Genomic DNA, 12,084 nt, shown 5'->3' with positions numbered 1-12,084 from the left:
TCAAATGAAATAAAATTTTCAGTCCAGTTTGGATACTATAATTTTTTAAATTTATATATCTCAACCATTCAATTACCACAATTTCGATAAGATTTAGTTTCTCAGTTTTCTTTTCTCCTTAGGTTGAGGTAGTCACTTTCTCACAGTCTTAGTCAAAATTTAATGGGTAAATTCAAGCCATAAGTCCTTAAACAATCACTTGGGCAATAAATTTGTCCATATAACATATTTTAATAGATATATTAAAGTATTAATATTATATCAATCATATTCTCTTATCAATTTAACCATCAATGCGATGTAAACTAACAATAAATATGCTTAAATTTGACTATCAATCATTTTTACAGTTTTACTCGCTTGAATAAATTTGTCAAGGCTCATGTGAAGATGGAAGCGAGAAAAACCATTGTATATGATCTATTGAATTAGTTATTCTTAAAGTAAATAGCAACAATTTCAAATTTTCATGGATTGTTTATTTTGATTTTAAAATGTTTCCAAAATTTTGGATTATATCATTATGCTCTTTTAACATTTTTAATAGTTAAAATAAACTTTTTTTCGTAATGATACTTTAATTAATTTAAATAAATTTTAATTATTTTAATCATACGATATTATGCATTTCATTTTCCTTCTATCAATTTGATAAAATACAATAATTTATTTTCAAATTTGTATTTTAAATTTAGTGCAACATTACCACTAATTAGTTTGAACAACTTTTTAAAAATAACATTGTTTTATTTTTATATCATCAATAAAATTTATCCAAAATATAAAAGAAATATTAATTGATATACAATCAAATGCAAGGGTAAAACAACCACCTAGTAACTATAAAGAAGTATTTATACGGGAGTATAATATATACAACATTAGTCATAAAATATGAAAAAAAATTTAATTATAAATTTGTACTGGGATTTTAATATTAACAAAAAAATATTAAATTTACAATCAACTCGAGTAATGTATTCAGAAACAGTGTTTTAGCACAGTTGGAGCATTCAATTAGGATGATTGAGTGGTCTGAGGCGCCAGACTCAAGTTTTGGTCCTAGTGAGAGGGCGTGAGTTCAAGTCCCACTTCTTACAATTTTAACTTGATTTTGTTAACCATTACTCTAGCTCTTTTTTGTCAACAAGCCTAATTTTTTAAAATTTGGTTCATTTTTCTCAAAAAGCCCAAAAACGGAAGAGCAGCTCAGAACTTTATATGCACAGCAACGTGATAAAATTAGATTTTAAATAGAATGAAAATTATTATTTCTTGTAATTTATTTTTTCACAGCATATAATATTTCTATATAAAGAATATGAGTATATAAAGAGTTTGGATAATGTTTTGTTAATTGAATTAATGTTAGCCGTAACTCAAATGCTAGTCATATTGTAGAATTACGTATTATTCACAAAATTTTTGCATAGAAATTGGAAAGTTCGAATCCGCCACATTCTTAGAGCTCACAATGAAGTTGCAGATTTTATGGCTAAATATGCTGCCCCAAGTTTCACAAGTATCCAGGTGTTCTCCATCCCTCCTCAAGCTATAAGGGGATGATTCAAAAGGACAATTTGAGTTATGATTTATGATTTTATTGTAATCGCTTGTGCTGTTTTTATTTACTAAAAATTATTTATCACTTAATTTTGACATGAAATCTTTTAAAATTGTAAAATAAAAAATCATAAATTAAAATTAATATTTATCATACAATCTAATTATATTTTAAACTTAATTTTAATTAATATAGCAAATATCTCTTATAACTTAATTTTTTAATACTTAAATTTTCAACACTTAACTTATCAATTTATCAAATACCACCTTACTTTTTCTATCCCATCCAGCTTTTATAATATATATATATTTTTTATTTTAAAATTAGGAAGGATGCCATTAATAAGAAAAAATTACAAGACTGCATAACAGACACGTGTTCTTCCCAGCCCTTACCAGCACAACAATGCCAAACCCTAATAAATGAAAATAAAAGCTTTACAAGAATAAAAAAAAAAAACTTTACTTTAAAAAACCCCGACACAGACACAAGTAAAGCCTAAACCTAAGAAAAAACTCAAACACCAAATATGAAATGAAAAAGAAAGAAAAACATAAAAGAAAAAGAAAATTGTTCAAACTCTCCGGCATCCCTCATCAACTTCTCTACTACCATCGTCAAAACCATCAAATATCCTACCCATTTTTCGTCCATGATGGATTGTGTGTAGAGACTGAAACCGTCGGAGTCCTTTCATTCGCATTTCTCTAACTCATTTCACCTTTCTGACAGGGACCTTCTATCTTCTTCGACCGCCGATTCCGTTCTTGGAGGTGCCTCTTCAATCCAAATCTTTAGTGAATCCCATTGTTTCCCTTCCTCCGCCATTATGTGCACCACGTGGTTCACCAATCTGCCTGTAAAATGACAGGTAAAGCTTTCAAACCTCCGAGTCCGTTCTCTTATTTCTTTAATAATCACAACAATATTTGATTTGTCCTCTTCAAATGTTTGGATTTTTTTTATGACTATAAAGAGTCCCTTTCAACCACCAGATTTTTGAATCCCAAATCTTCAGCCACTACCACCATTTGTAAACAAGCTCTCACCTCTGCAGTGGTTGAATTAGCCACAAAGGTATTAGGGTAAGTGCATGCTACCAATATATGTCCTTCAAAGTCTCTAAAATTTATTCCTGTTACTGAACTCAGCATATAACTGTCATACGCTACATCAAAATTACCTTTTACCACATTTATCCTAAGTCCATACACAATCATTTTGTCGAACACTTGCTTCTGTCACTACTTCCAGTTGAATGTTCTTTATGTAAAATGCCTTAATAAAATATATCAATCTCGTTGTGCACTGCCGTTCTCCTTGATGATAAAATTTGTTCTGTGATGTCATTCTGCCCAGAACGTGATGACTAACCATTTACAATGCTCTTATTTCATAGTCAAAAATAAATTTCCTAACCAAATATTCAAATTTTGTTCCGGGATACTGGATGAACGATCAATCCCTACTCCTTGCAGGACACATTTAATGAACGTGCATTCCCAGAAGACATGACTCACTGATTATTCCAGTGCATGACAAAGAGGACAAAGATTCACAACTTGTAAATTTCTATCTTTTAAATTGTTAAAAGTAGGGAGGAATTTATTGGCAATTCTCCAAGATGTAATTTTGATTTTGCTTGCAACCTATAATCTCCATAATTTGTTGTAAAATTTCTGTAGTAGCATAGGCTAATGTATCCCCTCCCTTGTCTTATTATTGTATCCTCCTATAACAGCCATTTATCAAATACCACATTATTTTTTTCTACCCCATCCAGTTTTTATAATAGTTCTATTACCTCTAATAATCTTTTGTCATTATTTTAATTTTTAGTATATATGTCATAATGTGTCTATTAATTCCAACATTCGAATATGATTTACATAAGTACAAACTATGAAAATCCTAACAATAACTAATTGAGGATTATATTTACCAAATTAGGACTCGAGAGTTTGTTTATGTGCAATGAAAGATTAATACCCTGTAATTCTTGGTACTATCATAAGATAATATTAATCTTATTTAGGATTTTAATTCTTGATTTTACATTATTATCGTATCATAACGTCATTATTGGATATTAAAATGTATTAACAACAATCCAATATTTAAGAAAATCATTATTCATTCGCGAGGAAGTATACAAGTCAACCATTCATGATCTTTTTGAATAAAACATTTTCTAAAAGGATAAAAATTTTATTTTATTTTAAAACAAAAATAGAATGTCCTTATCTATAGGTGAGAAATAATTATCCACATCAATGATTTGTGACTCTTTTATAATAAATTTTTTTAACAAAGTGAATAAATGATAGCAATGCTTTTTCACGGTAGAAAAACTTGACTTAATATTCAATATTTATTACCTTAAAGCACACCAATATCACCTCACCATTCTAATTAAATCCAATAATTATAAGCACCTCACGTCAAAATTCCAAATATAAATAAAATTTCATTGTTAAAGTTAAAAAATTGGTATTGATTGTATTATACACCGAATTTATTATACACAAAATACATACCAAATTTACACTTAAGTTTATTAGTTTTAAATTCTATTATTATGATTTAATCTAATAATATTTTACATGTCGAAACATACACAAATACTAATTACTATTAATCATGCCAAATTAAGTTAGTTCATAAATCATATAATATAGAATTAAATTTAGAAATGAGTTTTAACTTGGTTGGCATTGAACAAATTTGTCTTATCTATTCTTTGTCTTGTCTTCTTATTGATATACTTCAGTAACTCCAATTTCTTTTCTCCATCTAAGCTAGAAAACTCATTAATAGGAAAAGGCATAAGATCAAGTATTGTAAGTGGGTTAAAACCATAAACAATTTCAAAAGGAGAGTAACCAATAGTTGAATCAATAGATCTATTATAAGCAAACTTTACAAATGTTAAATATTCTTCCCAATTTTTAAGATTTTTACCCACAACGACTCTACGTAAAGCACCTGAGACTTGATTGGCCACCTCAGTATGGTCATCGGTTTGGGGGTGACAAGTAGTCAAGTAAAGTAACTTAGTTCCAAGATTACCCCATAAAACTTTCCAAAAGTGACTTAGAAACTTTACATCTTGATAAAAAATAATGGTGCGATGTATACCATAAAGGTGCACCACCTCTTTAAAGAACAAGTTAGCCACATATGTAGCATAATTTGTTTTGTGACAAGCGATGAAGTAAGCCATCTTTGGAAACATGTCAACATCAACAAAGATACTATATCGACCTTCTTTAATTCTTGGTAAACCAAGTATAAAATCCATGGATAAATCTGTCGAAAAAATTGTATTTTATGGGAACTTTGAGGCATATTCTCAATAGGTAAAGGTGAAGATTTGAATCATAAAATTATAGTTTCATATTCTACTCCATGAGACATTTACAACGGTATTTCATATGCTCAAAATGGTTGAGTGATGAATGAGAAATTAATGCTCAAAGTAAGCTACTTGAAAATATTTGTTGAGGAAAAGTAAAGACTTAGATCCCACATTGGTTAAATACCAAGTGTGAGATGTGTATATATATGTGAACCCTCTTAAAGGGTAATTGAGTGACTAAGCTTGAAACTTTGCCTCACACACAAGGGGGTGTAGGTCCAAACTCGACGGGATTGGGGTGTACCCATACAACATGTGCAACACGAAATGTCTAGATCGGTCAGGCCCAAATGGGCTTGTGGATATTTTATCCCATCATGAAATTATTTTTTCCTTAGCAGACATAATCTGGTTATATAAGGACACTTATCTTATTTATTTGATACCAATCAATTTGATTTAATTTTTTAATCAATTTGATCTATTAGCTCCTTAATGGCAGATTTTGTGGAAATTGTCCAAAATTCCAACATTCTCAATGCCTATAAAAGGCTATGTTTTCTAAAGGGTTTTACACACTCTGATATTTTTCTTGCACCGAAATTCTATTTCTCTCGAAATTATTCGTTTTCCTCTCCGTATTTCTCAAACATTCTGGTGATAGAAAAAGGCATCATTTGTTCGTTGATCACTGCAAAGGTGCTGCTTCTTTGATCTTTGTGTTGTTGTATCTTGGGAGACATTCGACCAACATTTCTCCAAGTACTGTAAGAGCGACTGAATCTGTCTTAAGAAAACTGTGTTTCACAGGCCTCAATGTTTCGTAAAATCTCTATTCTTCTTCTTCTTCTTCTTTTTCAATTTTTGTTAAGGTTTCATTTGATTATTTGTATTTTGCAAATTAAATATAAATTGTTCTATTTATATTTCATTATATATATAAATATTAATTTATTTATATTTATCTATTTTGTTTCGCTAATATGTTTTGTCTAACAAAATCTACCTAAGGTGAAGAAGGAATAAGTAAAGGAGTATAAAGTCCGTGAGGCATTACCATTAATTTTGCTTATTTACAAGCAATACACTTAGAACATACTTTTTCCACATCTCTATTCATATGCAACCAAAAAAACTGTTCTTTTAGAATATCCTAGGTTTTGGTGACAACAAAGTGTCCTATAATCCCCTCTTGAATCAATAACTCTCACAGGGAACATTAAGGTTCATAGAACCTATTCAATTGAAACAAGAAACCGTCTCCAAGATAAAATATATTAATAGAGCCACTCCCACAATTAGTATAAATATTCAAAAAATTAAAATTAGTTAAGTACAAATCTTTAATGTGTTCAAATCCTAAAACTTTAGCATTTAATGTAGTGATCAAAGAATATTTATAAAATAAAGCATCATCAACTACATTATCTTTACCATGTTAGTACTTAATAACATATGAGAATGTTTTAATAACTCAACCCAATGAGCATGTCTTTTACTCAACTTACCTTTTCTCTTTAACCAGTTAAGGGATTCATTTTTAGTATGTATAACAAACACTCTTGGCAACAAGTAATGTTGCTAAACTTGAAATGCTCGATTCAAGGCAAGCAACTCTTTGTCATAAGTTGAGTAATTGAGTTGTGCACCATTCAATTTCTCACTAAAGTATGCGATAGGTCTATTATCTTGCATAAAGACCGCACCAATTCCTATACTTGAAGCATCACATTAAAACTCAAATGTGTTATAAATTAGGTAATTTAAGAACTAAAGCTGAACACAACTTATTTTTTAAGGCTTGGAAAGCCTTTTCTTGAGTTTCACCCCACTTGAAAACCACATATTTCTTGATTATCTAAATTAATAAGGGTGAAAATGGTGGAGAAATCTTTCACAAACCTGCTATAGAAACTAGCTAAACCATGGAAAGAACTCACCGTTGTTATAAACTTAAGTCTCAACCACTCTTTAATGGCTTTAACCTTGTCTTCATCCACATGAATGCCTTGTACACTTACCCAAAAGTATTAACTTATCACATCAAAAAGTGAATTTCTCAAGGTTAGCATGTAAGGTTCTTTCCTTAAAATATCTAAGATTGATTTAACATGTTCAACATTCAAATTCAAAGATATAGAATAAATCGGTATATCATTGAAATAAATGACTACAAACTTACCCAAATAAGGGATCAAAACATGTTTCATTAAATGCATGAAGGTACTAGGTGCATTTGTCAAGCCAAAGGACATGACTAGCCATTCATATAAATCGAACTTAGTTTTAAAGGTTGTTTTCCATTTATCCCCTTCTTTCATTCGAGTTTGATGATAGCCACTTTTTAAATCAATTTTTTTTATAAAAATACAAGCACCATAAATGTCATAAAGCATATCATCTAAACATGGAATCAAATACCTATACTTAATAGTAATTTGGTTAATTGGTCTACAATAAACACACATTCTATGTAACAACCCAAACCTGGCCTAGACATTATGACTAGATCTGGAGAGGTTACTGCCATTTATTTGAAAATCCAGAATCCGTTTGACTTGTAAAACATTACTAGCTATTGTTAAGAAAAGTTCAAGTTTATTTGGGAAAAATACTTTTCTTGATTATCTTGGTAAATTTATTGATTATTTACTTATAAAGTATTTAAGTTGTAGTAGAATTCTTAGTTAAGTTCGATTTTGAAAAATGCGATTTATTATTGAAAAGTCCAATATTTTTTGTAGATAAAACTAAACCTATCCAAAAACGTATAAACAGTTAAAAACGAGAAATAAAATCCCAACTTTAAAGAGATAGTCCAAAAAGTCCGAAAATAGTCCAAAATAGAATAAGTCCAATTACAATAGCATATTTAACGAAGAATTGTTTAACTGAGCTCCCATCGCATTGATCTGCCTAAGTCTAAGGATTACCTAAGAATCAAACAAATAGAAAATAAACTTACAAGCTCAATGTGTAACATATAACATAATCAAATTCAGAACATGTCTCGATATCAGAACTAGAATCAGAACATATGTCATAGTCAGAATCAAAATTAGAACATATCAAATGCAGGTTAAAATTCTTAGCCCCAATTGCTACACACCATCTCCGAACATCCTTACACACTATATAGGGTATTAAACACTCATCCAACCCTACACATCGCTGTGTGACTGTATGTCACATCTCAGAATAATTGTAGCCTAGCTGCCAGATAATTAGGCGATAATCTGCTAGAAACAAATATGTATGTGGTTGAGCCACCATCAACGACAGATAAATTAAAATGCCCACATTTCCTCCTTAAACATAATTCCTACCCCAATACATATGCAGAGCTAACAGATATCAGAAATGTATATGTCATACAAGCTTTGATATAGATTTAGTTCATGCTTAGCAGATAACATATCAGATTCACATATTACAGAGCATAATTAACATATATCTTATCAAACATGCATACATAAATCAAATCTTATGCTAATAGAATATCAGGAATCATGTTTTATAACTTAATATATGTCATACAGACCCTATGGAAGGCCTACGTTTGACCCGAACGATGTTTACGACCCTAGGGAAAATTTTTAGAATTTGGGCCCACTTGCCTATATGACCCACACGGCTTAATTGGCCGGCCCTGTGGCCTACATCGTTTCACACATGCCCGTATGGTCACACGACCCAATTGGCCCAAACCGTGTGGCTCACACGGCCATATGTCATACACGGCCTACCACACGGTCGTTTGGCATCGACAGTTTCAGATTTCAGCTTTTTTCATTCGTTGTTTTCTCAGGTTTTCGTTACACACCTAGATGTTTTCTGACGTAGGTTCCAAAAACGAGTATACCAACACCTTTGGACAAACATCACCTCAAAAATCCTAAGTCACTGATGGATTATTCGTTTCTTGAGTTTCCCACACAAATCAATTTGCAATCTATTCAATCAACACTTACTAGTGAACTTGATTGGAAGAACAAAAAGAATTTGGGACAACAAAGATCAAGAAAAAGAAAGCAACAACTTGAGACCTTACCAACAGAAATCCCTTGTGAAGAAAAAAAAAGAAAGAAAAATAAAATTTTTGAAAAAAAAATAAAAGGCAAATGTGAAAATAGAGGAGAGATTTTTGGAAAATCTTTTAGTTTTCAAAAAAATAAGAAAATAAAATAATCCCCACAAAACCAAATCCTGTCTAACCACTAACCCCACAACTTCTAGAGTTCAAATTTGACCAAAATTCCATTGAATAGGAGGCACATAAAGACTAGAAAAAATAATCCAACTTGCTCACGCAAGGGTTCAAACTTAAGACCATGAGTAAATTTTGAAACCTTACAACTGAACCAATAGGCTCATTATGTTACAAATTGAGCAAAAATAATATTTAAGTCATAAGGACAAAAATAAAAAAAATTTTACAAGAGTGAAATTTGAATCCATAACCTCAAACTCACCATCAAGGCCCTTAACCACTGAAACAATTACCTACTAATGGTAGAATTTAACAAATCAAATATACCAATTTTTTTGGGGTGTTACGAATGTCTCTTCTATTACTTTATCAACATATTTTCTCAAGTTTAACATTTTAGTCATTGTCATCATAAAGATTCCATATTTTTCCACAATTTCACTTTTACAATACTTTATGCATATTTTATCATCTCATGACACATCCATTAAACTTTTATTATAATTTCCTTATTCACATATTAAATTGTTTCACACTTAATATTTTATATATTTTCAATTTAGTCCCTATTGCCATGTAATTTATTTCCACCATATAAACAATTTAATTAAATCTTTCATTATAATATCTTATTGCACATACCAAATTTTCATGCATATCACTTCTCTTAATTCAATTATAAGTTTCACAAATTTTACAATTTAATCCTTAACATAATGAATATTCATTATTTACTATAATTTCACCTTAACATCACTTTGTAATCAATTCACTACTTCATTTAAACCCTTTATTATAAATCTCAAATGTATGCTTGTTTCATTGAAAATAACTTTTATGAAATATTTTCAGAAAATCTATCAAACAACAGAAAATACTTTACACAGATTCATCCAAACACCAAAAAATATTAGCTATTCTAGAAAAGTAAGTCATTTTTCGGAAGCAATTTTTAGTGAAATAAACAGAGCCTAAATCAATTTGATACTTAATGCCCCTTAAAGGTGGCAATCCGTTTGGTGCCTCATTAAAGATAATCTCATATTCCTGCAAAAGAGAGACAAAAACACTAGGGAAAGATTTGTTAAGATTAGTCAAAGATAAATAGTTTTGCCTAAAACGGATAAGGATGCAAGGTTGTTTCGTGAGTAAGGCTCACCTCACATATTTTTTCACTTGCATAAAGATTTTTGAACCACTATTTTTTCCCACAAGAGGGTTCACTCACCTTTGGGCCATCATTATTTTTGCTTTTTCACTATGGGTGTCACATCTTGAAAACCAAGTTAGTAGAATTGGACATTAGATTATGGGTTTGAAAGAAAAATCAAATTTTGTGTCATAGGAATTAAAATAGGATTAAATAAATAATTAGTTAATAATAGTAAAATAATACTTAAATTAAATAATTATGGTATTAATAATCAGAGCATTAGTATAACAATAAAGACTAATTTGGGAATAGTGGTTAAAGTAGAGGTTAAATGTGTAAATTAAAAACTAGTGGTTAAAAGGGGAGCTATTAGAACAAGGGATAAATAGGAGAGGTCTTAGAGGGAAAATAACCCAAATTTAAAAAAAAGTTAGTTAGGCTATAAAAAGCCACTGCAGTCCCATTTTTGTCCTTTTTTTTTTCATTTTAAAATTTTGTTAGATCTAGAATTGAAAGTTTTCTCTCAAATTTTTTGCATTTCTTTATGTTTTCTTGGCATCCAAACACTCCCTATTCCTTCAATTTTGCAAGGAAATCACTCTTTCTTTACTAATTTCTCACCTAAACTTAGCTCGGTTTTGTTCAATTGGTACAAAGTCGTGGAGGTTTTCAAGTTAAAGGTAAATCTATTATTTTCTTATGTGTTAAATTTTTATTAAGTGTTTTTGATTTGAATTTTCATAGATCTAAGCAAGAAAATTAAAGATCCATGGTTTTAAATCTATCTTTTGTATAAAAATGGTGAATATCATAATAAAGAGCTAAGAGATGTTTTTAAAATTATTTTTAGTAGATTTTAACGAAATTCAAAGATTTACAAATTCAATTTATAACATCCCAAATTTAGCTCCATAAAATTTATAAATATATCAAAAATAGTGAATTGACTCAATGGTTAGTTATTAAATGTGAAAGCTTGAAAGTTAGTTGGAGGTCCCAAGTTCAAGTCTCAACTATTACAAAATAAATATATATATATATTTTGCAAATTCCCTTTTTTTTAATGTGTTGGCATCCAAACCTAGGTATAAATACGATTTTTCATCAAAATAATCAGTCTTTTAATCACTTTTGTTCTACCTTAGCCATCCCTAACCCCTTCTCCCTCTCTTCATCTTTATTTTTTTTTCTTTCCCCTTTTTCCTCCATTGTTGCCGTTACCTACATCTCCCTTTTTACCATTTTCTTCTTCTTCTTTTTGCATCAAGATTTTGCCCCATCTCCTTCACTATATTGCTGAAATTTTTTCTCAATTAAATCAGCCCCGAATCTGAAATTTTTAACTCCAATATTGATCTCGAACATCGCCTAGAAAGTGTCATTGCCATTTCTCTCGACTAGCTTGTGTAAGGTCTTTTTTCTCTTCAATTTCTTAATTAATTTTGTCCATTAAAAATATAAATATCCAGATCTAGAATTTAGAGGATTTTAATTTTTTTAAATGTATTTTTCCAGATTTTAATGAGGTCTCAAACCATTTTAAAATTCAGCCCCAATTTCAGCCACCATGGGTGGTAGTGCGTGCGCATATCTGTAGAATAGGGGGCTATTTGTTTCTTGAATCTTTCCCAATTAATTCCAGATTTAATTTGAGTTCTTGAACCCTCCTAATCAGCTATTAAACCCATGTCAATTATGGGAAAATGTTCTTAATCGTTTGAGCATTCAAAACTCACAAATCGGGAAGCGTAAGTGTAGTTAAGTGTAAAATTGATTGTTGTTTTGACATAGTTGTA

General features: G+C 30.1%; 1 long non-coding RNA gene across 1 annotated transcript; it reads left to right on the top strand.

Moving 5' to 3' along the window:
* Positions 1-1,998: 1,998 nt before the first annotated feature.
* LOC108473046 (uncharacterized) lies at positions 1,999-3,254 on the top strand. Its single transcript, XR_001869635.2, has 3 exons — positions 1,999-2,438; positions 2,563-2,652; positions 3,046-3,254. It is a non-coding gene; the product is annotated as an uncharacterized LOC108473046 (long non-coding RNA).
* The last annotated feature ends 8,830 nt before the right edge of the window (positions 3,255-12,084 follow it).

Source organism: Gossypium arboreum, chromosome 6 (assembly GCF_025698485.1).
Source record: "Gossypium arboreum isolate Shixiya-1 chromosome 6, ASM2569848v2, whole genome shotgun sequence".
Taxonomy (NCBI): Eukaryota; Viridiplantae; Streptophyta; class Magnoliopsida; order Malvales; family Malvaceae; genus Gossypium; species Gossypium arboreum.
This window is presented reverse-complemented; position numbering and strand designations above follow the sequence as displayed.